The following is a 25616-nucleotide window of genomic DNA, read 5'->3' as shown; positions in this document are numbered from 1 at the left end:
ACGCTATTCAAGAACTGATTAACGGATTTGATTCTTCCTTCTCCCTTGCTTTTTTTTTAATTCAATATTTACGTGGAGTCATTTTCTATGACATTATTTTCATTCCCATCTTCTTCTCTGAGCTCCTGTATTTTCTATTCTCTATCAGGCCATTATTTTCCCAAACTCCAAACTTCCTAACCTCTATTGAAATAGTTATCTAAGGTAGGAGCTTTTTGAAACACCTTGTGCTAGACCAGATTAGCTTTAGAAAATGCAGTTTGTTAATGTCATTATTTAGCAACCTTCATTGATTTCCTCCTTTGCATAGTGGGGATTTAAGCGCTTACGCTGTGCAGTCAGACTGTCTGGATTCAAATCTCAGTTTTACCACTTACTAGAAGCATGATTAGGGCTCTCCTTGCCTCAGTTCACTTGTAAAGTGGAGATAATAATAATAAACATTTGCCTCTGTTTTGTGTGAATTATGTTTATGAATATCTGCCAAGTTTTATACCTTTATCTAACCTTATAGATAATTATTTTTACTATTTTTCATTATTTAAGAGTCAAACATTTTTAGCCATTAAAAATCCTCTGGCCCAAATTATTTACTGTTTCCCCTGCTTGTTCTATACTTTCTCCACTCTGCACATTCTTTTTCTCTAAGAGGACTGTCTTTTTGTCTATATAATTTTAGTCAAATACTATCTATTCTTCAAATTCCCTATCAAAAGACTTCCTGTCCGACAAATGTCTGGCTTCTTCTGACAATTTTAGCATATTCATTTTACCTGTGGGAATTCACAGCATGCTTTTTTAAAATGCAGATTCCTAAGCTGCACCTTGCAATATTTTAAATTCATTAGGTCTTGAAAGAACCACATTCTGAGGTAAATAAACATATACTTGTATAATGCCATTTTCAACTTACTTTATATTATAGTTATTTTTGCATGTTTTTATCCTCTTCTCCTAAACTTATAGAATGCCTGTAAAAGCACAAATAATAATAGCATCCATTTCATGATATTAAAAGAATAATGTAAGTAAAGCTTAGCATGGGCCTGGCAAGTAGTAAGTGCTCAGTGAATGTTATTAATTCTTCTCCTTTCTGTTCTTCTCCTTCCTCCTCCTCCCTCTCTCTTTTTCTTCCTTCTCCCCTTCTCTTAATTGTCAATATATAATAATTATTATTACCATTACGTTGGGTATTTCACTTCTTAATAAGCAGTGTATCCAAAGTTCTGCACTGTGCTGGGAGCCTTGATGTGTAAATGTTCATCAGATTGAAGCAATAGCCATAATTGTAAATATACCTTATGAAAGGATCAAAAAACAAGTAAATCTGTGTGTATTTCTCTTGTATTGAATGCTAATTTTTTTTTTCTAGAAGCATTAGTTCTAAAAACATTATTGCTAAAGAAAGTCAGGTACAATCAGTGAACTTGCAAATTTACTTAATGCTGGGCCATTGGATTGCAATGAAGGTTTTTCTACTGGGAGTTTAAGTTAAAAGGCTTCATTATTATTAGGTAGTTTTTCCCCATTAACATCTTTCATATATTAGAGTAGTTATCTGAAAAGGTCAGCTTTTCCTCCTTAATTTTTTACAGAATATAGAATTAAGTGCAGAGGTATTAACTTCTCACTTATATTCATTATTTTCAAGAATTACCAAAAGAAATAAAATCCCTAAAACTGGAAATTACAACCTGAGTTTCATTTCTTTGGATTGTGTTTCCTTGTCTCCCTTCAAAAAATTTAAACGATTCTGAGAGATAATCGCACAAACACATGATTGAATGACACATTAATTGGGTATTTGATATCTTTATAAAAGGAATCAGAGGCTTCACAAGGAACAGTGGAAAATGAAAGATCCAGAGATCCATAGTGGACATTCGTGGAGATAGAAGCAATTAAGTGCCTCGAACAGGGTTTCTCAGCCTTGTCATAATTGACATTTTTGGTCAGAAATATCTTTGTTGTGGGGTGCTGTCCTGTGCATTGTAGGATGCTTAACACCATTCTGGGTCTTTATCCACTAGATGCTAGTTATAACCCCCGTTCATGACTGTCAAAAATGTCTCCAGACATTGCCAGAAGTCCTCTGAGGGCAAAGATGAAGGATGGAGGATTAATCATATTAAGTACTTTACAAATATCATGTCTTTTAATCCTTATAACAAGCCAGATAATTAAGTATGATTTACTAAGCTAGGCCCAGAGAAATTACATTTTTCTCAAATTACAGACTTAATTCCAGAACTCAGAAATCAACTCAGTTCTGGTCACCCTATACCTTACATGCTTAACAACCATATAGAGTTGAAGGGAAGGTGAGAAGGTGGCAGATACACAGTGTGCTGACCTAACAATTTTGCTGACAGCCAGCACTGGTCAGCTTTCTCTTTGTTAGAATCACATTTTACAATATATTGCTTACTCAAGATATTGGTCCACGCGTAGGATTTTAAAAGTTATTTAACTTTATTTCCTACTTTGTATTCAGAGCTTGAATTATAATCATTAGATTATCATCAGTGAAAGTGTTTGGAAGCCAGAAAAAAAGGCAGTTTTACTACTACAATAGATTCTATGGCCTTTCATAGTAAACATTGTACACAAAAAGAGTTAAGTGTGCAAAACCTGATATATCAGCCATAAACAGCCAGTATTTTCCACCTTTATTTTTGTTTTTGAAGCTTTTATCTATGAAGCATTACCTTAAAAAATTTCAGTTAAAGACTAAGTTAGGACAGGAATGACTCATTTGTTCTGTCCACAAGTATGTAGTCCCCATGTGGGAAAGGACTTCATTTTATTTACTGCTATGTCCCCTGAATTTCGTACAGTACCTAGAAGGTAGCTGACAACATTAAATATCAAATGAAAAACCAAAAGAAAGAAAATAAGTATTCTTATAATTAATGTATATATACATATATACACACATATACACAAGTACATGATGTACATCTATATACATATGCATCCATCCATATACACACACACACACACACACACATATGCTTACACATAAATAAAAATGCTAAGTAAATGCTTTCCTTAACTAATAGTCTGTGAAGGTATATAAGGCAGGGAATGGATGAGGAATACAGATATTTTAAGAGATAGTAAAAGGAGTTAAATTTAAAACAAAGTTCTGAATTTACGAGAATACCAAGTATTTTAATGTTAAATTAATATATATATATATATATATATATTACATATATTGCCTTGCTTATCACTCCTACCTTTTATTAGCCAAATGAAACTTAGACCATTACAGTCTGACCCAATTGAACATCAGTGGAGCAGAGCTTGTCATTATCCGCAGCTTTCTCAGTTTTCTACTGCTGTGTGTGGTAGATTGTTAAGTACCCCAGAAAATTCATTTTCTTAATTTTAGTCCACATTCTTGTAGCTATGAAGAAAGCATTATAAAGAGGACTTCTTGAAGATGTTATTTTCTGTCAAGATGCGGCCCAGCCGAGTGAGGGTAGGTTTTAATCCACACGCACTGGAGGCCTTATGAAGAGAAAGCCGCAGAAAGGAGCCAGAACCTGAAGTCATGGGAAGCTGCAGCACAATGAGAAGGCACCGCCTAGTGAGGCGCCTAAGGAACCCCAGAGGTTGTAGCAAGCCCACGCCAGGGTGCTGCGGACCCCAAGAGGAAGCAAACCTTCTGAGAGCCTCTGGAATCCTGAGCCAATAAATCCTTTGTTTAAACCAACCCACTGTGTGGTATTTGTGACGGCAGTTCAGCAAACTAAGACTCTGTGTGACAAATTATCATCAGCTTCATGTCTTAAACATCATCCATTGATTGGCTTACAACACTGAAGCTCAGGAGTGCAGTATGACAGGGATCTCTACTCAGGTAGCTCAAGGTCAAAATCAAAGTGTTAGCCAGGCTCATCTGCAGGCTAGATACCCACTTCCAAGTTCATTTTTGTTGTCGGTGGAATTCAGTTCCTTATGTTTGTAGAATGGAGTTCCCTGTTTCTTGCTGGCTAATAGCTCCTAGAGAGCACCTGCCATCCTTCATACTTAGTCCCTCCATCTTCAAGCAAGCAACAGAGTGTCAAATCCTTTTCATCCATCTAATCTCAGACTTTTGTTTTGTGAACAGTTGGAGAAAACTTTCTTCTTTAAAGGGTTTTGTAAGTATGTCAGGCCCATCCGGATACTCTCCAGACTTTAAAGTGCTGTGTAAACATAACTTTAACCATGGGAATAAAATTCATCGAATACACACTGCTTCGGATTGTACAGGGCATGTGCACCGGGGGAAGGAAATCTTGGGAACCATCTTAGAATTCTGGGTGCCACAGTAGTCTTCCTCTTTAAAACGTTTTCTCATGGAGTCCTCATTGACTGCGAGAACATGTTAGCCACAGTACCCAGGACAGCCTTGATCTTACCAAGACAACTGTCGTTGTCACTGCCTTTATTTTTTTTTTTAACTTTTCTATGTTCTTTTTTAAGCTGTGAGCATGGTAATAGCAAGACCTAGTGTGCATTCATCACAACTGCATCCCTGGCACTTAACTCTTTGCCTTGTCCACGTAAAATCAAAGCTCCGTAAATATTTATTGAAGGAGGATATGAAAAAAACACCATGAAATCCTATTGTATAGCAGGCTCTATTCTGCCTACTTTTATAGCGGAGCCTTATTTTCATTCTTCAAGTCTCAGCTCAAAATTTATTTTCCCAGCTCATTGCAACACTGCACATGGTCTCCCCAATCACTTCCTATGCCATTATCCTGTTTATTTACTTCCCATCTCTCATCATTTTCTATAATGATCTTTTACTTGACTATTGCTTATAGTCACTCTGGATTTTTGAAATACCAGAAAATTGGTACTTTATTTGTCTCATTCATCAGTGTATCTCTAGAGTCTATCCTAACACCTGTTCCTGAATGGGTGCTTAATAAATATTTAAAGAATGAATGATGGTTTGGCAGAACTGTCCTACGAGGCTTAGATGTACTTTTTCATGGCCTAAAATGTAATTGAGTGCATTGCAGACATTGAGTGCATTGCAGAAGATTTGTGGTTTTGGTACTGATTTCAATCTTAAATAAAATCTGTAATCCTCACTCTAATTACAAATTGCATTTACCTCACACTTTGTTACATCAGGAGTGTTTCATACAAATTCATTAACAGACGTAAGGTAACTCTAGATGAAACTAAACAGAGATTTTAAAAATATATATTTGAGCAGCAGTTATCCTCAAAACAAGGGGAATTTCTTATAATCAAAATACTAAGTCCATTGCATAAATTTATGTCAGTAGCATTCACTTGGACATAAACATTTTGCACAAGGAACAGCGTTTCTCTATTTGGCTTCTAGTGTTTGTTTTTGCTTTTTAAACTAAGATGAATCACTGTCTTTCTATGTTCTTTCCTATGTTATTCTGGACAGCCAAAGTAAAAACAATATGACACGTGTCACTATTTGTAAAGCACTTTGAGCTTCCCAGAGCTCCATGTGCCATCACTGATTTTAACTCCAAGCATGCTCTTCTCTTAATCCCGTTGTCAAGTAGAAAGTGACAATTTCTAATGCTTTGCAGCTTGAAAAACTGTTTCCCAGAAAAGACTTTAATCAGCATAAATTTAGGTGGTCGTGGGTATTGTTCTGTAAGCTAAAAAAGTCCTGTTATAAATTTAAGTATTGAAAATGAAATCATTTAGATGCAAACTGTAAGTAAATTAATCCTTGATTCTTTTTATTTGAAATCCTAATAGCTCAGAGCTCTAAATGCAGTGTGAATAGAAAGAGCCTTGACAGCTGCAGACTACTGCCACTTGAGACAGATTGATAAATGCACAACTTTGAAAAACTTCCCTTCATTATTTACTAATAATTATTTTCTATTGGCTCTTCTGTCAACAGTTACCCATTAAATCTATCAAATGTAACTGATTAATGCTAAATAATCTCCTAAGGCTTTGCACTTAAAATATAAAATTTTATTAGAAACTTAGAAACTGCCTTGGAATTACATGTTACACAGAATCTAGAGTTTCCTATCTTAAAAAAAAAATTTAGTTTTCATTGACCTTTTCATTTAGATATTCAGATTTTACAATTTCTGCTGTCGACTTGTACGTCTTCATTTTCCCCACACCCCATCATTTGCCCATGGTGAGATACTTGTCTGTTGAACTCTACCCCCTTACATATGATCTTCCATTTTCCTCTATATGCCTCTTCTCTACACTGTACAAACTCCTGTACAGTCCTTTCGACATTTTAGAATAATCACTTTTTTGCATGTCTGTCTCACCCCACAGCCTATAAAAATCCCTAGCCTTTTCTTCTAATTTATAAATTCAGGCATCTGGAAGGCCAAAACTGGACCTCAAAATAATAGAGGAAAAATTGCCAGACAAGATTAGATCACACAGCAACCTCCTCTCTGTTCTGCAAAATCTTCTGTAGCCCTCATTCTGAAGTCGACATCCGCTTTTAACCATAGATTCAGTTCATATTTGAGAGGCTCTCTCTCTGTGAAAATTATGGGTGTCTTCGCTTTCTACATTGTAACTGCGGAAGGAAATATATGTCTTCATTTTATGGCCCTGATGGCATGTCGGTAAGTCAAAGGACTTTAGAGTAGATGTTTCTAATAGTTCTGTTATTGTTAGGTCAGCCCTGGAAGGCAGTCAGTGCAGGGATGGTACCTGGTGCTCCCTGTGCTCTGGGTGTTTTACAACAAAGTTCTGTGACCTCAATTCCAGTAGCAAGGATTCATCTTCTCTCAATTTTGTAAACTAAGCAAAGTCTCAGTCTTACAATCCAAATGATCCAAGAACTCATGTAAAATGATTAGAATTGAGACTGGAAAATACTCATTTATTCTTAAAGGAAAACAGTTAAGGGGAGTCTCAAGCTGCTTCTATGAATATGACTAATCATGGTACTCAATTGCATAACGCTTCTATCCACAGATTATTTAAATTCAGCTGACATATCTGACTCTCAGTGTTTTGCAGTAACAAGCACAGCTGTCATTGCACATAACACTAGGTTCACTTTGAGCTGAGCAAATGGTCACCACATTGAAGATTTTCCGTTTTAATATTTAGTGAAAGAAATTTGGATTGTTGACCAAAACTTCTTGGTCACTTCCCATGGGAAAAGGATGTCTTTTGGAGGACAGTGCTGAATAAGCTTGGCATATGCTGACACTTTGTTACAGTCTTTTCAATAGCAGAATCATTTCCAGGCCACCAGACACAGTGAATAATTCCTGAATGTGCTACATGTGGTGTGGCCAAGATGACAGGATCGCCATCTGGGATAATATTTCCTCGCAACAGACATCCTTTATGGTCAGATAACTCACGCAGATCATGTATCAAGGGCTTGAATTCATCAGACATTTCCACACTGGACTTTGCAAATACAAGCAAAAAAAAGCAATTTTAGAGCAACAGAATATTATTACAGATAAGAGCTACAAGAACCACACCCTATCACTTTTTTTAACTTTCAGGTATTAAGAAGGGTACAGCATCCACTGATAAAGAAACAGGACCTTACCTTCTCTATCTTGTGGAGAAGCTTGCATTGCTATTTTGCATGGAAAAAAGAGCAAGTTAACCAGTGCCTGGGCCAACTCAGACTACTGAGACGATAAGGATGATATCTGGAGAAACTAAGAAATCTTTATGTCTCAACCTGTATCATCAAACTGAATGCAGCAGCCATAGCAATATCCTGATTTCATTCCTCTTTCAACAACATTGTTTCATTGTCTCTCATGAATAGTCTTCTCACCTTTCTTAATCTCCCAACTTTATTTTATAGCCCCCAACTGATTTGCCTTTCATGCTCCTTTTATTAATGAATTCATTACCCATATGTTTTCAAACATTTTTCTAAATTAACAGAGTCCATCTTTATGTTAAATCAGTATAGAAGCTAAAGATATAAAATAGATAAATATCTGCTTAATTAAATTAAGACTGATATGCCTGGTTCTCTGACAGGTCAGGCTGACCCCTACTCTTTGACATCCCTGGAGTTATTTTCACAGCACGTGTGGAGATCCCTTGAGCCATTTTCACACACTTCTGCCTTTGCTGTGATGATGTATCTGGAGTTACTTCTCTTTCTCTAGTGTGAAAGGAACCCTGTTATAAACTTAAATCCATCTGGTGGAGTTCAGAGACAGTACCTAACAGACATTTTGAACTAGGCTACTGAAGTAATAGAACACAAGGCTTCCTTAATCTCATTTTCAATTAGAATGGAACAGAGTTGGATAAAAGAAAATATCTAGAAGGATATACAGAGGAATAATATGAAATGTAATTATACTTTTTTTACAATTGTCAACAAGCATCTTTGATGGTAACTTGCACAACCAATAATTATACGTGTGAAATCTTGCCTTTAGCCATACATGTCTTGCTATCATGCTCCCCACAGGCTGAAGAGGTCTGTAAAACTATTTCTGGATGAAACATGTTGTGGTTGTGTTAGTCCAAGTTTCACTCTTTGCCTTAATTGATATGCAGGATAAAAATAGGACATTGGATGTTTTTCTGACTGGTGAAAACTTATCTTGAAAGCATTTCTTTGGTTTATTGAGTATGCGTATACTCAACTTACAATTCCCTGTTTCCAGTGACAAAAATGTGATAATGAGGACTTGAAAGTAAAGAAAGTTATGAAAAGTTTAGCAATCCATTTTTACTGTAAATATTGTATAGTAGCATAGAAAGAATACATAATGAAAGGAATTATGCTAAGATAAATTTTTGCTTATTAACAAATTACAATAGGCTAGTTACTCTTCATTTCAGTAACCAATTTTTTAACGGCAAGGACTTACACATATGATTATGTATGTAGAATGAAAATAACAGAATTTTTATTTGTTCCTTGGTATGCAGCAAATAATTCATAATTTTGGAAGCCACGTTTTGGTTTATACAAATTCACGGAAAGCACATAGCTAATTTTCATTATAGAAACTAAGTTAAGAGGGTTATGTATATATCAGCTTTAGTAATTAGGGGACTGGCATATCATTACAATATATACCTGCTTTAGCTATAGGGGAATTTAGTACAAACTTATTCCCATGGACCATAAATCCCACGTGATGTGGCTATATCACAAACTCTGATCCCATGTACATATTTGCTATGCTCCAGACATTTTAGCTATCTTCCTATTTCTCAGACCAATAAAAATTGCTTTTTTACTTTGCTAGATTACACCTGCATACCCCAGATCTTCATATTAATAGGTCTCAAAATAAGTTTTACCCTGTCCATTGGACTACACAGAAAAATTACTAAAATATTCTCCCAGTACTTATTTTATCCCACTCTCATATTTCCATTATTTATTTGATTTGGGGGGGTAGTGCATGAGCCAGGAATCGAAACTGGGTCTCCTGCATGGCAGGTGAGAATGCTACCACTGAACTACCCTTGCACCTCACCCCCATATTTCCAAAATATTATTTTAGTTGCATTTAAATTTACTTGTATATTTTCTCCTCCAATTAGCAAATAATCACCAAAAGGCAAGAATTTTCATCTCCAACACTCTATTACTTATGCCAAGAATAACATTTGACAAAGAGCAGTCATGTGATGTATATATCAGTTGAAAAATTTAAACAAATATTGAATGAGTAAACATATCAATAAAACATGTCTTTTAAAGTCTGGTAGTCAAAAGACAACAGACCGAAAATACTCATTTCAAAATATGCTGTACACACTGTAAAATTAACTGAACAACCTGCAAAAACCAAAAATGAATGTATTATAATATGCTAATATTAATTTATCATTTAAATTTTCTTGAAAGGAAAATGTAAAATTATCAGTTCCAGATAGCACTAATGTAGAATTGTTCAAAATAAAACACATGTCTGTTCTTCATCTGTAGATTCAAAGGCAAGATGTGCTTCTTTGTATTAATTCATAGCCTACTTGAGGGACCCTCTGGGTCCACCAAAAATTTAAGAAATACTATGCTAGCCTCGCAGAGACCAGATATTATTGTGAGGAGCAGTTGTCAAAGCTTCGGTAGGATTTTTTTTTTTTTTGGGGGCATGGGCAGGCTCCAGGAATTGAACCTGGGTCTCCAGCATGGCAGGCAAGTATTCTGCCACTGAGCCACCACTGCCCTTCCCTTCAGGAGGATTGTGTGCTCCATCATCATTTGAGATGCTGATAGAGTTACTAGCCTGTCTAATAGACTCTTCCCTGTGGATTTTAGTACCAGCTCAAATTAATACTCTGAAGAAGCAGTTGCTTCTTCTCCTGTCATCTCCATATCCCTTCATATAGACCTTCAGCCTTTTACATATTGCATTTAATGTATCTGTTTACACATCAGCCTCTTTCACACCATTGGAGTTTATTTATAGGTAAGAATTAAATTTAGTGTCTTCACTGTCTTTCTCTCTACCTAAGAAATAAGTGTCCAGTGGGTATCAATGAGTAAGTAAGTAATTATTTCTTAAGGTAACTCTAAGAACCAAAGGTGTTGGGAATCTTGATGCTTCCCTCTTTTGGATAACTAATGCACATGTTGTTTGGCATATTTTATGTTATCATATCATGTCAACATGTACAGAAACTGTTTTCAAAAATTAAATCTGTAATTAATGACTCACTAAAATGACCTTTGGTGTGCATCATGTTATCGTGTCTTCTGTCAGTGCTTCTGAAGATATAACTTTAAGTCTTATAAAAATAATATAATGGCTTTCCATCACATTTAAAAGAACTGAAGAATACTGTATTTCTTTCCTTAAATAGAAAAATACATTATATAAATTATTCCATTTATGATGAGAAAGTGGTAATTTTTTTATTAATGAGAAACAGAATATTGAGCTCAAATGGTTTAACCCATTGTCTCTTATAATCCCTTAGACTAAAACTGTCTTAAGTGCTGGTAGAATAGTTTATCAGCATAAAACCATTGAGGAAAAATGCTATTGATTCTCCTTATCAGCAATTAATGAAATGCTTTGTTCACTGGAGTCAGCGAAGAAAGCTAGAATTAAATATGTCAAATGCCAACAAAAGCAGTATGCTCTGGTGCCACATGCAATGGCAATATCATAATTCTAAGTAGAGAAGACAATTCAACCCCTTATTTAAAAAAAATGCATAACTCGGATGCTAATTTATCTCTAGTACTTCTGTCAGTTAAAAATGAAAACCATATATACACATTTGAACAAGTAACTCTGGAATCTCTGGGTATGGAGATTTTAAATGAATCTTTTTTTTTTTTTTTTCATGGCATACTTTCAGAGCTAAGAACAGTAGCTTATATATCGGTAGAAAGGTTATCAACAAAAGAAGCTCTTAACCCTTTAGAGCCCAATACAACTTTAAAAATCCTCATGATCTGAAATCCTGGGTTTCTGAACTACTGGATTTACTATTTTCTTGCTTGTTGAAGCTCTATCTGTACAAAGCCAACCAGCAGTATTGGTTGGTATGTGTAGGAGCTACTCAAATGTGTTTAGACTAGAGCATTATACAAAAAATATAAAAGCTAGAAAATGTTAATCACTAGCATAATTTAGCAGATCAGGAAACTAGAACCCTGAGAGTAGTGATGCTGAAAGTTCAGTCCACGTTATATTTCTTGCCCCCATTCCCACAATTGGTTCAGAAGCCGGAGGTTCGGCCCAGATCATTTTGCAGGTGATAAGCAGGTAATACAGAATGGTATTTTGAAAGGTGCGGAACCAAAGTCAGCTGTTCACTAGTTCAATGCATCTCTATTACTCCATAAATTTTTATGTATTAAAGCAGTCTGCAATCTGATAAAGAGCTACTGTAGGGCAGTGTTTATTTTGAATCACGGGGCTTACTAGGCACATAGAATTTTCATAGCGCAATTATTTGTAAAACAAAAACTTCTGCCTACTCTTATATACCATCATCACAACAAACCTAGAGTATGTTAAATAGTGAAAGAATTGTTTTCTGCCAAGTTACTAGATAATTTAGTTATTTGGCTTCGCACAACTATAAATTTATTTGCCACAAGACACGTATTCTCTAAAGATTTGATTCTTTTGCCAATTTAAAATTCCATTTAAAAATAGATGAGTGGAAGACTACAAATAGAAACAACTAGGCTATTCTTTCTCCTTTAACACATCAAAGGGTATAATTTCGTTGATATAAGTTGTGACTAGTTTCTAAAATGTGCTATCTTTAATTTGTATGTTGTCTTTCAGTAAATTGCATTTGGCATGCTGATGAAAGAGTAGAAGAAAGCTACATTTTCAGTTGTGTACGTGTGCTGTGTGCTTGCAATATTTCATACTGAAATCTGGCGAGAAACCCTATTAATTTTATAAGCTAACTACTGAAGAATACGTCAAAAGAGATTATTGGGTACATTTTGACATTTATCAAGAGTAATGTTGCTGGCACATCTTTATTTTTATATTGCTTAAAAGATGTGCCAAAAATCTCTTTTCTTCAAATGTGGAAATGTATATTATGGATTTTAAATTATTTTACTTTTCTTGAAATCCATGTCTATGGCATTTTAAATTAAATGTTAGGATGATGGGCAAACATAATTTTCCTGTTCTCTGAAGAAAGTAAAATTGTTTTTAAATGTTACATAATTTTGACAGTAATATATGTGAGTTTTCTCTCCATCCATCTTTTTCTTTTCTTTCCTTTTATTTTTCTTTTTTCTTTCTTTTCATATTCCTTCCTTTCCTGTTTTTTTAAATCTTTTTTTTGGCAAATTTAGAGGTAAATTTTTCATCTGGCAGATTAAAAATATTAGATTACATGCTGGTTACAGTAATCACAGTTTACTGTTGACACTATCATTGGTAGAGCAATCCTAATATCTAATTTATAGCAGTATCATGAATGATTAATTCACCATAGTTTTGATCATGAATTATAATCATGATGCATCAAGTGGTTATTGGAGATAGAAAGTTTTGGTATTTATTAGATGTGAAGTCATACCTAAAAACATTTAACCAGTCAGGTTGAAAAAAATCAGCAGATTGTGGTTTACGTGAATGTTAAGTGCGCTGATTGAAGCTCTCTTTCAGGAATGACCAAAGCAACTGGTGGTTTGGCTGTCTTATGTACACCCCCGATCTGCAAAACAAAGAGATCTAGTCCATCTTTGGGCCTTTATGTCTGAAATAGAGTAGGTCTGAACCATTTATTTTTAAATGCATTAATAGGAGAATGAATAAATGAAAGCAGAGTTACCCTGATTTCAATAACCAGTATTATCTCACCCTGACAATTTGTGACTTTTTGCATCACTCCCCAGCTAACCTGATTAACTTTTCTTTGCTTGACTTTCCCCAGCTCCTTCCCACCTTTTGCATGCCAGCCTCTTTCCCCCTGTAATCCTTTTCTTCTAGATAATCATAGCATGGTCTGTTCTTTCCTTCATTCACATCTCTCCTCTCTTGAAATGCTTACCAGGCCACCTCAACTCCAGCCAACATCTCTGAAATGCATGTGCATTATATATGGCATATTAACTATGCATATAGATACATATATTCATATATATATAATGTATATATGAATGTTATGTATATATATATATATGAATATATGCATATTGACTCTTATACACGCATATAAATATTATATATATATATATGCTTATATATAATGCTTATTATCCTCCTCTTCCACTAAATCCCAAGCTCCTTGAGAGCAGCAACCTTTCTATCCTATTCACAGAGTATACAGAATAGTGCTTAGTTTATGGGATGTAGGTGCTTTATAAGGATGTGATGACTGAATGAATATGATAGTATTGTTTATAAACTTTCTAAAGTGCATCCGATAGATTACTCCTATAGAGAAAAATTAAACATTATAATACAAATTATATATATATACACACACACACATTTATTTTTGTTTGCAATTTCAATTAAGGAAGAAACATTTCCTAGTTAATAATAGGCATTGTTTTAAAAAACAATGTAACAGAGGAAGGTAATTTGAAGTAGGTTTTACAGTTTAAATTTAGGTTATCTAAACATATGTGCCAGAAGATGTATGTGTGAAATCGTGCATAGTTTATCACTTGGAGTAGCGACAGGAAACAATATAAAATCATGAGACAAATTTTTGAAAACATTGCCCTGTAAAAATCCCTTCCTTATGTAATGCTTTCAACAGTACTAAAAATCAATTTTTAAAATTTATTTTTTCCAATAAGCCATGTAGATAGGAATTGTCTTCTTTCTTACCTTCCTTCTTTCTCTCACTTTTTAACTTTCATGCACTGTCAGGTGAATAGAGAATGCTCAGGTAAAAATATAATGGGAGGATGAAAGTGTCCTGGAGTTTTGATGTCTACCTTCTTATCCTGTCTTTTTCATTTTGTTTAATTCCAGGTTTTTTACTTGTAAAATAAGGAACTTGATCTAGATGATGTTTAACATTTTAAGATTAGATGATTCTATTAAATATAGTTGGATTGACTGATTAAAATTTAAGTTGGTTTTCAGACATTTTAAAGCCATGCCCTAGTATTTCAATTCTGTCAACTATTCCCTTTGCTTTCTCTTTTGCTGTATGAATGTGGGATGCTGACCCTGAATCAATCAGAGGTGGGAACTATACAGCCTGAGAAAGCTGGTATAAGAAGCCAACGGTTTAGAGACATTTATGCTTTGCTTCAGATACTGGCAAATATGAAAGTTTTAAACTTTCTTTTTTTTTTTTTAGCTCAGCTTTCCAAGGTAATAACTTTAAGGTTCCAGAATCCATTGGCTTAGGTACACATTGCAACAAAATGTACACGAGGGCTCCTGGTTTCATACTGTAGAGGCTCAGAGAAAATAGTATTGTCTAATGTTATCCATGGATAAATGGTTGTGAAATTTAAATGCAAAAGGCATCGACTACCTTGGAAGGGCTTCCTCTTTTGAGTTTCTTTTTTATTTTTGGTCTATTAAAGTAAAAGTGAAGTAGCATTTATATATAAAACAGAAAGAACCTCTCCAAACTAATGCATGGTCAGATTGTGTGTGTGTATTAAACTTGCATTTGAGAAGAAAACAAGAGCCTGATAATTGCTCTCAAAAGGGTTTTTACTTGCATTAACTCATTTTTAAAATAGAGAAAGTATACATGGTCCCTTAGTATAATTATGTTGAGTGATTTATTAGAACAAAATAAAAATATATCTGAAACTCTGTATTAGTTTGTTAAGCTGTAGGAAAACAATATAACAGAAATAGAATGGCTTTTATTAATAAAGAGAATTTAATAAGTTACAAACTTCACATTCTAAGCCTATGAAAATGTCCACAACAAGGAATCTAGGGAAAGATACATTAATTCAGGAGAGGTTGCTGGGTCAGGAACACCTCTGTCAGCTAGGAAGGCATATGGCTGGCATCTGCTGGTCCTTTGCTTCTGGGCTCAATTGCTTTCAACCTCTGATCCTGTTGGGGTTCTTCACTTTGCTTCTCTGGGGCTGGCTTTCATCTCTTGGCCTGGCTCTCTCCAGGTTCTGACTTGCTTAACATCTCATGATTTGGAGTCTTCTGGGCTCCAAGCATCTCCAAACATCCGTGTCTCTGTTCTCTGAAGCAACTGTTCTCCAAGCATCTATGTGTGCTCGCTCTCTGTTGGCTCTCCTTGGTCAGCTCTGAGCTTTCTCCACAGTGCTTCCTCTTTTGAAGGACTCCAGTAAACTAATCAAGACCCACCTGGAGTGAGTGAGGCCACATCTCCATTAATGAAAAGGACAACTGGGCGTGTCACATCTAGGTGGAGATAATCTAATCAAAAGTTTCTGCTCTACAGTAGGATGAAAAGGAATGGCTACCCCTACGGTTTTCAATCAGGATTAAAACGTGCTTTTCTGGAGTACATAATACTTTCAAACCAGCACAAACATCATATATGCAATTAATTATTTTAAAAATAGCACAAACATCAATATTACTTTATCTTTTATTATTACTAACTTATGACCATATTAAAGAAGAAAATATGCAGAATCCTGTCTGTTTAAATGTAATGACGAAGAATACACATCAATGGCAATTCAGATCAGTGAAACCTTTTAGATCTCATTTTGGGGATAGTGGAGAACTAATAATATGAAAGGAACAAATAGTAAATTTACCTATGAAATTCTTCACAAATGAGGAAAAAATCTTCATTTCCACAATTTTATGTTTCATTTTTCTATGGCAAAGATAAATATTTTTATTATATTGTTTCTAGACATTATCTATTATTGGGAAGAGCATGAAAACAACTGAAAATTAATTAGTGTTAAAGATTAGAAACAAACACAATTTTCTTGGATTTGAAAAAATATTGATACTGGATTAAAATATTCCATGTAGTATAATAACAGTATTGAATATAAATAAAAATAAGCAAAAGTATTGGAATAGGATAACATTCAAATTTCATAAAATTAAATTTTGTTTTTTGGATTGGTTTGATTTTGCTTCTTTGGATTACATGTCCTGGAATATTTTTTATTTTGTTTATTATGTTTATTTATAATAATAATGCATTATTGGTTAGATTTTCAATTAAGCTCTTCTATTGTTATTTTCACAGTCACACTGAAGGAAGGCAGAACAGATTTTATTATTTTTATTTTAGAAATTAAGAAACTGAGACTTAGAGAAAAGAAGTGTTTTAAGGAAACTAATAAATTGCAATGCCAGGATCCAGTCCAAGTGCTTATATTCTAAGCCCAGTGTTTTTTCAACATTACCACTTTTCTGTGCATTTTCAAAAAAATCAAATGTTATAATCATTAATAAATTAATTAATTAATTTTGATTTATCCTTACTTTGATTTGTTTTCTGCATTTAATTCTTAATTTTTACCTCTTGAGTCATATTAGATTAATAAAAGATGAGAATTTAGGTAAATTTCAATTGCCAGATGATTTACTTACCTAGAACTAATATATCTTCTAATTTCCTAACCCTAAAAGACATGTGTTTGGGGGGGGGGGGGGATTTTGCTGAATTAGATACAAATTTAATCTCCTTCTATGGCCTTTTATTAAAGAGCTCCTGCCATGACACTTCTATACCTCGGACATTCAGAAAGCAGCACGAGCATGACCTAATGAGCTAAAGCGACTCCTCTCAACCGTGAATCCTCAATCTTTCCATGCCTGATTTTCTGCAGCACCTATCGGTGATGCTGCCACAAAATTCGGCACTTTTTTAGAAATCAGTGATTGATTGCATCTAGGTTGCCTTATTTCCTGTAGCTTCACATATTGCCAGTTGTCCAGCTAGACCATAACCTGTCTATAAGCATAGGATTGAAAATGTTTCCTGAGCGGTAAAATATATGTATTCAAAGAAACTTGCAGATTAAATTTATTTGTCTAAAATGAAAAGATTAAGACAGCATCCTGTTCCTTCTCCTTCAGCTCATTTTAAATCCAATATAATATCTTTTATACCTTTGAATGTGTGTATTACACCTCCATTTCATTAATATAGATAATTAAAATTGGGTTAAATGTAACTTTTATGACACCTTTTTAAATGCCCAACATTCTTCAAGTCTGTTCATACTTTTTATTATTTTTGAAAGCGTAATTTGAAATAGGAAATTTAAAAGAGGAAAGCATCGCAGCATCTATGGATATGAGTATACATTAGATTTTAAACCTAGAAGCCACAGAGAATATCCCTTTTTTTTTCCAGTATAAAGATAAAAATGCGCCAGTTTCCTTTAATGTACACCATGCTGGTTTGCGGAGTTTGCCTGACAAGTTGATTGTAGATAGACAAGGTATCTAATCAAAGTTGCTGCCAATTGAATTAAAGTGGTTCTCAAAAGAATTCCACATACCTTTAAAGGTTTATCTTCTGAACGCTGGTTTTATGCATTTTAAACCATTTAATTTTTTATATGTATACATTTTCTGCTGCTGACTTGGGGTGTTTTATTTTTCTTTCGTTGGTGCTTAAAAACATTCAAATGACTTTTTTTAGTATTTTTAATATAAAGCCTTAAACAAACATATGAACATTCTTAACATACAAACATTCTATACATGATGTACAATTAATCACATAGTTGTGTATTCATGACCATGATCATTTCTTTGAATATTTGCATCGCTTCAGCAAAAGAAGAAAGAAAAAAAAGAAAAAAACTCATACATACCATACCCCTCCCTCTCATTGACCACTGGTATTTCAGTCTACTCAGTTTAGTTTAACTTTTGCTCCACCTGTTATTTATTTTTTATCCATATTTTTTACTCATCTGTCCATAACCTAGTTAAAGGAGCATCAGACACAAGGTTTTCACAATCACACAGTTACATTGTAAATATTATATCTTTATACAATCATTTTCAAGAAGCTAGGCTACTGGAATGCAACTCAACAGTTTCAGGTACTTCCCTCCAGCCACTCCAATACACCATAACCTAAAAAGAGGATAACTATATAATGCATAAGAATAACGTCCAGGATAACCTCTAGACTCAGATTGAAATCTCTCAGCTACTGACACTTTATTTTGTCTTGTTTCTCTCTTACCCTTTTTGGTCAATAAGGTTTTCTCAATGCTTTGTTACCAGGTCCTGTCTCATCCCAGGATTTCTGTCCCACATTACCAGGGAGTTTCACACCCCCGGGAGTCATTTCCTAAGTAAAGGGGAAAGGGCAGTGAGTTCGTTTGCAGTGTCGGCTTAGAGAGAGAGAGGCCAGATCTGAGCAATCAAATGATTTTTAAAACATTTGATTTTATGCAAAGTTCAAATATGTATTCATAAAAATAACAAACTCTTGCTTTCCAATTGGAAAATAACTGGATTTATTAGATATAAAATTTTGAAAACTATGATTCAGTTTTAGAAGAAACTAGCAAGGAACCAAATGTACCATGAAAAGCATAATTCATGAAACTAAAAATCACATAAACTATTTTTTATTTTTATTATGTTTATTTATAATAACGCATTATTGCTTAAATTTTATAAGCCAGGTTATAAAGCTGGGGTTGACACAACCTGATATTTCGTAGTACAAGAATGAACACTTGAAAAAGTTAAACATATATTAATTTTACCTGTAGGTTAAAGTTTTACTTTTAGGTTACTTCTAACTAGTGCTTTCAGACTGTTGTTTTGAAGAACATAATATAAGTGGTATGCAGATCTAGCAAATCTATGTAGGTGGGATGAATTCGGAGATATACTGATTTGGTACAACATATTTGTTACATAGATGAGAAAACTGAAACCCGGAAGTGTTAAGTAAATTGTACAAAACTATTTTCAGAATACAGATTTAAATAAAGTTAGTAGCAAAGACCATATTTATGTAGAAAACATGAAAATACCATTTTAAAATCAATAACCACTAAGCATTTACTTAGGAACTACCTATGTTGAGTGTTACGAGAAATACAGAAAAAAGGAGAGGGGCTGGGGTGGGGATGACTTCCAACTTTCCTAGTCTTGCTGAAGTTCTCTCCTTAAAGCATTTGAACTACCAAAAAGTACCTTTAGCCGGACCAGGGACCATGTGCCGCAGCAGTACATACGTGTTCTCACCATTACGTCCTCTCAGTCAGTACGTTAACTTTCATTCACCCTTCAAATTTCATCTTTTCTCATAAGCATTACCTTATCCCTGTCCCGCTGCCTAAGAACAGTCCTCAGCACACCTCTCCAGTATGATCTTCTGTAATCCTCTACTATAGGGCTCTTAGAGTATTTTTCACTCTTGTCTTACAACAGCCTCTACTTAAATGAGAACTTACCATGTACCTATTACTATAATGCTAGATTTTTAATGTTTCTGGGTTGTTGCTCTCAAGTCATTTAATCCTCATCCAATTTTCAGAGCTATCACTTTGGAGTATTTAATGTTCATCGATTCATGTTAAAATTACATATTTTGTTAGGATGTAACTTCTCTGTTTGGACTCTTTACAAATGATGAAAACCACATTTTTTTCTAGATTATTATTACAGACCAACCATATCAATATGTAACAGATCTACTAGGAAAATTTGATATAATGAATATTCCTGGAACTTTGAAACCAGAGATTCTAAATCATTAGGTTTAGGGGGAAAGCTGTGGGAACCTATCATTTTAACAAGCAGCAAGTTAATTCCAATGTCAGGGGAAGGCAAATCATTTTGAAAAACACTAACTGTAAGATATTAAATATGGAGGTGAAAAGATAATTGGTGAATTGAATTAGCCCCTTGAAAACATGTTGATGAATTCTATTCAGTGCCATTTTATTGCTTTTTTTTTTTTTCAGGTAAAACAGAGCATGCTATTACAACATCCCTCAAGATTGATTTGGTAGTTGAAATATCTTGGGTGTTCACATTTATGAGGAATCAAATAAAATAAAACAACTAACAACAACAAAAATCTCTCCACTAAAAGACCTCCAAGCTAAGCTTTAACAAATCTATCTATATGTAGAATTTTACTGAGAATGAGAAAAAAAATTATGTCTTCTTATTCCTTATTGAATGGAATTACTCAGTCCAGGGTGACTGCTTTGCATCTAAGGATGTAGTTGTATTTGTAATTTCCAAAGGTTCATTGTGCTCCCAGATGATGCTTTTCTATTTGAAAGGAGTAAATTTAACAAGAGCAAACTATCCATCATGTTTTCTCTAAAAACAGAAAATTCCAGTATTTCTATATCTTTTACTGTACATGTGAAACAATATGTAGTGATGTGGTAAATTTGCAACTCTGCTGAGTAGGTAGAAGAGTAGGGAATCTTCAAAATCCTGTCTTATTTCACATACATTCTTATGCAGAACAAGATAAATGGGATTAAATTAGGCAGTTTAGCATCAACCCAAATCAACCGTTTATCCTTTCACTGTCAAGTCAACCAGGTTGCCTCCTATTTTTACCAGAATTTTACCAAGAAGTCCATTAGTGTGTCTTGTCATTTCAAATGCCATTTAGTCCTGCAAGGTGGCTTCTGAGTCTGTGTTGACAGATTTATGCCACATCTTCTGGGTCAACATTCAGGCATCTTTAGCTTACCTTATAATTTGGAGAATTTTTTTAAAAATTAAGATTGAGAGGCTTTTTCTATATTGTTCTCTTTAAGCTTTTAAACCACTGCTCAGTATGATCACTTAAAATGATTTGCATAGACTTGGACATGAAACAAGAAGAAGAAGAAAAAAACAAACATTTGATACTTATGCTCTCCAGATATTTCTAAATAGTTTACTAAATAATTTAGTAGTTTTGCAACTGGACAATCCATTTACTTTATTTGTGTTATTCATAATAAAGGCTTAAAATTCACAAATTGTAGGAAAAAAGATGGTGATAACATGATAGTTTTGATTGACACAATTGGGTTAAATTGTACCAGGGAGAAAGGAGTTTTTCAAGAAAGAGATAGGTATCTAATTGTACAAGTTGATTTTTAACTGGACTGCCACTCAAACAGAGAAAAATTCCTTCCCTACTTTGTCTGGAAGACATTAGTTTTCCATTAAAAAAAGAGAATATTTATTAATCCAATATTAGGAAATTGTTTTACTAGGTCATTTTTCAAATATCTGCATCACTCATCTGCTCCCATGGACAGTGATTGGAGATTATAACAATCTAAAAAATCAAATAAATTTAAATATTATAATTTAGTTCATCAGTACATTTTTTTGTATTCTGTATGGCAGGGTCACATTTCATTCTTTTTCCATGTGAGTATTCCTTTATTGTAACATCATTTGTTGAATTTTTGCTTATTTGGCTTTTGTTTGTTTTTGGGAAAGTGCACGAGCCGGGAATCGAACCCAGGTCTCTCCCACATGGCAGGCGAGAATTCTACCACTGAACTACCCTTGCACCCCGAGTAAATATAATATCATTTTTTAAGAGTAATATTGGGTCCATTATTTGTTCACACTCTGGCTAGGGGTGGGGAAAAAACGTGTACCTGGATACTGGTCTGAACCTTCACAGTCCCTGTATTAGTAAATTCAAGAGTACCTTTACTTCCATATGATGGGCTTCCTATGTAATATTTCCTGGCTGGTTTTCTTAATGCACAAAAGGCACATTTATAAATCTCTACTATTGAATTACACTTGTTTGTCTACTTTCAATATTCATATATTCATTCATTTAGCAAATATTTATTGAATTCATAATTTGTATCAGATATAGTGATAAAAGGAACACTCCCTGAGCTCGAAGTTTATAATGTAGTTAGAGAGATGACATACATATAAATAATCACAAAAGGAAGATGGCTTGTATTAAATGTGATAGAGGGATTGGAAAAAAGATCCAGTAAGAGTTCACATGAGGGTGAGCCCACTTCTAGCAAAATTTCATTATTATAAACCCATTGGGGCTTTCCAAATTCTGTTGATATACTGAATGTTGTATGGTGCTTTGCTGTTCACCAAGCTCTGGGGGAAACGGCATCATATTAAATTAATTATACTTAATTAGTATAATGATTCTCCAGCTTTCTAGGGCTTTATCTTATTTTGACATCAAATTATTAAAAGGATACAGAATTCTCTGTGCGTACATTCTGTTTGCAGATGTGTATAGACAAAGACTAGAAGGAAGGATATGAAATGTACATTATGGTGATTTTATTTTCAGAATTGTTAATGATATTATAATCATGGTATGATATATATTTATATATGTGCTTAAAAAGGTGAAAGACATAAGGCGATTGGTATTTCAGCCCTCCCCATCAGGGAGGAGCCTCTAAATCAGGGAAGAATATTTTCTGACATGACTCAATTTGTGGTTACTTGACTCTACTAAGATGACATCTGTAACAGTAACTTTTTCATAGTTCTAAGACTGAGAATTGAAGGGGAAAATGCTGTGACATGAATAAGGCCACACTGGCACATGATAACCCCACCATAAATGTTAGCTTGAACAATTCTTACTGCTTTTCTTTCGGCTATAATATACTGTTCTTTAATTTCCTATAGTCTAAGTAAAAGGGGAGAGTTCAGCTTGTTCTCCATTTTGTTTTGTATCATGGAAAATAGTGGGACAAATCTTGAATAGAGCACAGCTTTGTTTGCATATTAAAACAAGTTACAAAAAAAAAAAAAAGTTACATCATAGTAAGGAGTGGACACGCAGTTACACCCAGTAGGCATCTTCTGAGCCTTGATCGTAATGGAAATCACCACACTTCCTTTCTTCTCTTTCCAGTGCACACACTGATAAACCCAAACCCCTGAGTTCATTAGCCTGTACTAGGAAACACTCCTGTGGAGATCCTGGAATGACTGCCCTAATGGAAACTGAGATGGGATTATTTTATTAAACTGAGTATTTTTTTTAAACCTACCATTTAATAGCTTCGGCTGAATTTTCTACCTGCACTCTGGTTCTGAAGGTTCTAAGCAGCCTTTTGAATGTACAGTCAGTTAGAATAGTAGCGGCACACATCCAGAGAGCTGAACTCAGACACTTTCCAGGCTTTTTTGTGCTGGAAGTGCCATTTCCTCACAGAAATGCCTCACACACTAGCCTATAAACACTTTGAGGGCAAGGAACAAGGTCAGTTGTATTTATAATTGTTTTTCTAACATCTAATTCAGTCCTTGACACAAAGAGACATAAAACAATTGTTAAGTTCATCAATTAACTAATTATTATTGAAAAATATCAGTCACAAAGGGATAAAGAAGTTTTCATCATTAATATAGTTATTTAAGCATTGTGCAAATATAACATTTATGAAGTTAATAAAATATGTTTTATCTAGTTACACTGAAGTCTCTCTATTTTAGTTTGCAAACTGCTGAAATATGGTATACCAGAAATTGAATGACTTTTAAAAAGGGGAATTTAGGGCAGTGAGATGGTGACTAAGTGGCAGAATTTCCACCTGCCATACTAGAGACCCAGGTTCGATTCCTGGTGCTTGCCCATATAAAAAAAAAAGTGGGGGGGGGGATTTATTATTAAGTTACAAGTTTACAGTTCTAAGGCTATGAAAATGTCCAAATTAAGGCATCCAGGGAAGGATACCTTGGTCAAGAAAGCTGATGATGTTCTGGATTTCTCTCTCATCTGGTGACATCTGCTAGCTTCCACTCCAGTCCCTTCAATGGCTTCCCCAGGAATCTGTTCGCTCTGTTGGTTCTGTTGGTTCTAAAGCTGTTCCCAAAATGATTCCCTCTTAAAGGGCTCCAGTAAGTAACCCCACTTGAATGGTGAAGACACATCGCCATGGAAACCTTCTAATCAAAAGTTATCACTCACAATGGGTGGGTCACATCTCCATGGAAGCAATCAGAAAGCTGCCACCCAGCAATATTGAATGAGGATTAAAGGACCTAGCTTTTCTGGGGTACATAATAGCTTTAAACCGGCACACTCTTCTGTCTTATAGAGAAACTGGCATGTATCTAATCTCTTGCCTATAATACAGTGATCTAATGGCCCCAACAGTAAGCCAGTGGATAGTTTAATTTATGAGAAAAGTAAAATAAAATAATATGTATGTATTTATTTCATGTGTCTATGTATATATTTATATCAGTATATATAGAATTTATTTTCAGAAGACATTAAAGCTTTACATGTAGGAAAATTCAGGGGCTACCCCTCCCTCCAGGTTATTACACTAGAAATTTCTTAGAAAATTCATGATTGCAGGTTTCAGTCAGGCAATCAGGGTCTCCAGACAGATAAACTCCCCAAGCTGTAACTTTCCCCGTTCCTTGATACTTCTGCCTTCCCAAAGCAACTCAAGATTATTGGGACAAACAGGGTCACAAAATGAAACATTTCTAGTAGAACATCCGAGGGACTGTCAAGAGCCTCTTGTACTTGATAGACTGACTATTCATTGACCTTCGAGGAACTCAAGTTTACTTTCTATGGAGTTGGTTCAAAAAGTTTTCTTCCATTTTAGGTATCTTGAAGAGACATAATTTAAATCAGAAGTATTCCAATTCACAATATTTTGCTCAAGGAGTGACTTCCTCCAACCTCCTGTCTAGTTTTATAGATCAAATACTAAAACTTAGCTTCCTACTTTTTTATTACAGGGGCCAAAATGAATGATTATAATTATCTGACTATTATCTATGCCGCAGCTTAAGGTACTGCATTTTGAAATTTTGTCATTTAACTATATCTCATAGAAAGCTCTTTTTGTATTTCAACGAATTTTAAATTCACTTTTAAAGATATCAGTTGGCACATGCATATTCTATCTAGACTGGTAATAATTGTGTCTGCCTGCATCATTTTGGTCATGGTGCTCTTTATTTCCTCCCCCACTCCCTTCCTTCTACCTTCTCTCCCTCCCTCATCTCCCACCCCCTTTTTTTACAGTAAAATGTAAAACCTTCTTCTGTCCCTCCATCCTTCTCACTCACCACTACATCATAACCTGTGATGTAGACTCCACCTGTGTCTGACCCAGCCATATCCAAATTGCCATGTTTCTGTCTTCTTTTCTTTCATGGTGCTGTCTTGATTATGACTATGAAACATTTACCTTTTACTTTCAGATATAGAAGCTATGCATTTGTCCAGTCAAATCCACTACTGAACTACTGGAGTGCTCAGAATCTACCCAT

The 25616-nt window shown here is 34.6% G+C and overlaps 1 protein-coding gene and 1 long non-coding RNA gene across 4 annotated transcripts in view; one reads left to right on the top strand and one right to left on the bottom strand.

The window, feature by feature from the left end:
• Window positions 1-25616, top strand: part of GRID2 (glutamate ionotropic receptor delta type subunit 2) — a 1588850-nt gene that overhangs the window by 531831 nt on the left and 1031403 nt on the right. The gene's annotated exons all lie outside the window — the stretch shown is intronic.
• Window positions 1803-24257, bottom strand: LOC143668245 (uncharacterized). The gene is made up of 3 exons (XR_013168359.1): window positions 24055-24257; window positions 18571-18678; window positions 1803-2092 (listed from the first exon to the last, which is right to left on the bottom strand). It is a non-coding gene; the product is annotated as an uncharacterized LOC143668245 (long non-coding RNA).

Source organism: Tamandua tetradactyla, chromosome 24, assembly GCF_023851605.1.
Source record: "Tamandua tetradactyla isolate mTamTet1 chromosome 24, mTamTet1.pri, whole genome shotgun sequence".
Classification (NCBI taxonomy): domain Eukaryota; kingdom Metazoa; phylum Chordata; class Mammalia; order Pilosa; family Myrmecophagidae; genus Tamandua; species Tamandua tetradactyla.
Note: the sequence above shows the minus strand (reverse complement) of the source record. Positions and strands in the feature narration are given on the sequence as shown.